This window comes from Ammodytes marinus (assembly GCF_949987685.1).
Source record: "Ammodytes marinus genome assembly, chromosome: 15".
Taxonomy (NCBI): domain Eukaryota; kingdom Metazoa; phylum Chordata; class Actinopteri; order Uranoscopiformes; family Ammodytidae; genus Ammodytes; species Ammodytes marinus.
Genome location: NC_137219.1, coordinates 15,624,414 through 15,629,769, shown reverse-complemented (window position 1 = coordinate 15,629,769; position 5,356 = coordinate 15,624,414).

Below are 5,356 nucleotides of genomic sequence, written 5' to 3'. Positions count from 1 at the left end.
GGGAGTTGTGCCCTCCCTCCCTGCGCTGTAAAAGATTATCCGCTCACCCGCTGGAAACAAAGCTGTGATGGAAATTCGTCTCGCATCATCAGCAACAAAATATCTACACGAGAAGCGGGAGTCTCTCATTTTTCATGGGCTATATATTAAATAAAAAAGGGCATTAAAGAAAAGGGAAGGGGGCGTCCTGAGTGATAGCACTAGTTAGTTTTTTTTTTAAATGGTCCACTTGAATCAGGGAGATTATACAGTTTTTATTGGCTGTCAGGAAACACAACTTTCCGCGTACTTCACCCGCTGAAGCTCGTAACGCTCTGATTAGAATGCCAGCAGAAATGAAAAGGGATGGCGCCCGGTGCGAGGAGACAAGGGTGGAGAAGGAGCAGGGACAAGCACAGATGCCTCGGAAATCTGCTCTCCCTCAAATACACAAGAGGACCAACACATGCACATTCAATAAAGCAGAATGGAGAGGCTGCACACAGAGCTAGGGACAGACTTGACACACACCCCCAGTTTCACGGTCAGATCTGGTGTCAGAGGACTGAGCCGTGCCTATTCCAAACCGGATACATGAGACACATCAGGCAGAGTGTTATCTCTCGCTAAGTGAATATTGCATTCAGCTGATATGTGATATTTGAATTTCCCATTAGGGGGCAGGGGTGGTGGAAGGGGGGTATGTGTCGAGAGTGAAAAAGCTCAGTGATGCTTGCTCATTTCAGTGCAGTCAGTGAATGGAAAGCTTGCTTCACAGTTGCAGTGTGTCATAGTGGTGATAAGGATGAAGTGATGTAGGGGGGACTCCTGAGGGGGGCTGACTAGTAAGAAAACTGACTGACTGAGCTGTTACTCACAGGGTCACCTACACATGAGCTCCCGAGTCAGTTTGAAGACTTAACCATCGTTGAGTAGCAAACTCAACCTGATCACTGTGATCTTCTCCAGTGGTTTAGAAGTGTTTTTCTAAAAGGCAGAACTGATAACCCCACCAGTGGAAGCGGGCAGATTGAAATCGGTCATCATATCGACTTGAGAGACTCCAGTCCGTTCACGTCTTGTCAGCTTGTTCAAACTCGGCTTTCAATTTCCCCATAGCCAGGAGAGAGAGAGAGTAAGAGAGGGTAACATCAAACCCCCAAACATGACAGAGCAGGCTCTTTCTGACGAGAGGAAGCCATTGATTTTTCCTCCATTTCACCATCAATCTGGTGGAGAAGAGGTGGCTGGCTGGTGCTTAGACAGCTGATGATGTGATTTGTAACCGTGGACCACCGGTGAGCGGAGGGAGGGAATTGCTCCCGACTCTCAACACGTGGCAAAGTGACTAGCAGCGTCTTCAGCATTCAGCCGCCGAGATTAACAGTGGGGGATCTACTGATAATCTCCATTGGCCGAGGGAGTATTTTCTCCGTCAGCCACACTAACATTTGTATTCAGCAAGGGTTGTGTCAAATCTTGCAGGGATTCTGTCACTCCAGCCGCAGCTCCACGGATGGCAATGATGTTCTGTCGACAGGCCGTCTGTCTGTCCGCCTCTTTGGTTCAGACTGAAAATATCTCCACAACTGGATTGCCAAGAACTTTAGGGATGTTGTTGGGGGATAAATCTCAACGCAAGGTTTTAAATGTAATTTCTCAATAGCTATTGAATGGATAGCCAAGATCTTTTTTTCTTACAAACATCCAGGTTACGCCTCAGCATAAACTGTAATCACTTTGACTTTTCATCCAGCTCCAAACCAATGACAATCCCATCAGCCTCAGTAGTACTTTTTGTTTAATGCTTACGAGGAAATGCTAGCACACCAACACAAATATAAAAGCACTGCTGTGCCTAAGCCTCACAATGCCCTTAGAATGGCAAGACTTATTCTTGTTTCTCGATAAATAACTTTCACAATTGATCACGTATCAATATATCATTTGACAAATTTAATGAAAAACTATTGTTTCATTAATAATTGTCTGTCTAAAACACTGATTGTAACCACAACCAGCCAGAAGCCCTGTCTTTCTGCCAGTGATTCCTGCCTCTCTATACTATAATACTTCAAAAGCAATAAAAATAGGGACATATATCAGTATTTCCCACAATAATGATCACTCATTTATTGCACACAAATTTAGTATTTATAATAAATAGATACTGCAGTTTTTTTCTAGAAATACACATTACATTGAGGAATGATTTTTATAACACCTGGACATGAAGACAAGACATTACATCATATTAAAAAAACATTTTCTATCATTTTGAAAACGCACAAATGACCTAATAAGAACTACAACTTCTCAAAATAGCATCTTATCCATGATAGTCCATAATCATGTTTATACAGAATTTATACACGCACAGAGTATCAACCACATTCTTATTTTGACACATCAAGTGATGATCAGTGAAAACAGCTACGGTATAAACGCTGCACTGCAGCTTTGATTGAATTTTACTATTGTAATGTCTCTCTAACATCTAGTGACACCATGCAGGCTTTCTAAGGAAAGAGTAATCCTCTTTAGACCATTTGCAAAGCAATTAGGCATGCCTGCACTGCTATTAAATACAAAGATAACAGCCTATGAGATAAGATGCTATTTGTACTACGTATCAAATGTGGATAGCTGCCTAAAAGCCCTGATATCAGGGAGATACATTTAAATCCTTGTAAATGAAATTAAAAAATACGACAGTAAAAAATGAGAGAGACATATCTATTCTACTATCTTTCATGAAATTGATTTCATGGATTTAATGTCCTCACACCTAAATCCTCAATTAATGGATCTATAATTATGCATCACATAAATACTACACATCTTATACAGTGCAATCACTTTAAATGCATGGCTTCATGGATATTATCAACTCTTGACATCACACTGAACAAGGCAAATATACAAATACTTTTAGCTGCCATTAAAAAATGAGATCATGTCAAATATATTTATCATTGCTAGTGCAGCGTCAACACACCGACAGCCCCAGGAAGCCCTGACCACACACACGTTGGATTGCATTGTGAGGAGGGTGCCCGGATCAAACCGGATCGCTTTTGAAACCGAAAGTGAGTTGAACTACGGTGACTCGCAACATGCATTTGTCAGCAGGAACTAGAGAAGCCTCTTCTGCATGTGTTTCCATCATCACGACACAGCGAGAACAAACGCCACTGACAAGAAAGGAGGCAAAAAAAAAAGAGCAAATTCCCCACTGACCTGTAACCCCAGGAGGGGGGGGGGGGCCAAGGGGGCAGCCCCGCATGCATACAGAGGAGGTTCAAACAGAGTTTATGACTGCATTATCTCTCCTCTTCCTCATCACCTCTCCACCCATCGGTGGACACTAGAAGCCACTACGCTGGAGCAGACAGACCCAGGCATCACTCATTCACTTGCCTCCTAGGTGCCTTTGTCAGGTGATTGCTGGCGGAAAAAGGAAAACAGATCAATACATCTCCCATGGGCCTGACAGGTAATCTTTACCTGGGATGAAATATGAGTGGTACTGGCCTGCTGGATTCCTTAACTGTAACAGGGCAATTGACTGGCTGCATGGAAGCCATTCTCCCCCCCCCCCCCCAACTTCCTGGCCATTGGAAATTAATTTTGGGGCATACGGTCTGGCTGAGATTTTTATTATGGTGACCGCTAATTACCAAGAGAGGCAGGTGAGGCGTTTCCCCATCTTGCTTCTAATAGGAAAGGCATCTAAACTGAATGCATCTTCCTACCCTGTCAATGCCCTGGCACCAAAACCCCAGACTGACGGATAAGGCGACGGCGAGGAGCTCTCCTTAAAACACTACACAGTCAATACTTGTCAGCGCTTTCAGGGGCAAAATGTCTCGAAGAAGTCACCAATGTATTTGTCAAAAGCTGCTTTTTTCTAATTACCAAGCTCAACCTGTGCTTTTTGTCTATCGATCAGGTGTGTATCCGTGCCATGGGAAGAGGCCACGGTGCTGCTGGACTGCCCTTAACATTGAACTGGTCAAGTTCCAGCAGTGGGTTTAGCCAGGGGGGGAGGAGGAGGAGGGGGGGTTGGTCGGTTCTCTCTCTCTCTCTCTCTGCCTCAACACTTTGACTGATTCCTGTGGCAGGACGTCTTGTGTGAGGCATCCATTTAGACGAGTGTGCACACACAGCATTTATAAATGTCATGCCTGGCCAACATGATCACATAAAGCCTTCTCTAGACGGATTATTGCAGACGTATAACTCACGTTAATTGGCAAATCTCATTCTACTCAATGCGATTCTTTTCTTAAATTTTGTCTGAAGGGACATGCGGCTGATGACACGCTGTTGGTATGACTACAAAGGGACCTCGAGATCGTTATAGAAAAAGTGCATACCTGTGACTTTTGGTGATGGGAGGATTTCAGATATGCTTCTCTTTTTTTTTTAAACATGAGACACATTTGCATACAATCAAATTCACCCTGCTATATGCGCTTTACGTCAACATTTCCCATTGAAAAACACTGACTTGGGGACTTGATTATGTACAGGTGTATTCCTTTGTTTATAACGAGTTCACTAGTTACGAGCAATATGGTTCAGGTCAAGCAGAATGTACTTCACTTGACTCCTATAAAATAGTGCTTTTTTTCCCCCTGAAAGTACAGCTTGTTTACCAGCTTGGCATGAGAACTGTTGTGTTTGATCTCACTGTATGCTGCCATTGATCTTTTAATGCATCTGATGTCGAAGGAGCCGGGGAAATGTTTACCCCAAGGGTAGGTAACAAAGACAACGTTCAACCCTCCTCCGACTCCCGTACACTGTTACTCATCCACTCTTTTGCAGTGCCCCCGAGAGCAACAAATCTATCGCTGCTGAAAAAATTTAAACCAGGCTGTTCAAACAAATCTGCAGCTGGTCTTGAACTTAAAATACATTTGGGGAAAATGTTGCATATGGAAGGTAAGCAGCGGAGAACAGAGGTGGCCCTCCGAGGACCGCCACTACACTCCCTCTGTGTTGTGCTAATGAGCACCTCTGTACAAACTGTAGCTTTTTCAAATCCATACTAATAGGAGGCCTGTACTTTGTGCGTCTCTCTACCGGCAGTCGCCTCTCTGAACCCTGTAGCAGGATGTGGTTACTAAACATTCTGATCCCATCCTGTCTCTGAGAAAAGCTACGTGCTTGCTGCCGCACGGCCATCGTTGGCCGACATAAAAATAGACCCCCACCACCCCCCTCCCCCTCTCTTTCCATGCAGCCTCACCTGACCATCCTACCAGTGTTCCCACTGACAAACGCTGCTGCTACTAGAGTGGACATAATTGCTGGATTGTGTGGTAGCAGCCGGTGGGCCGGAGACTGTGTGTGTGTGGAAACAGGAGGG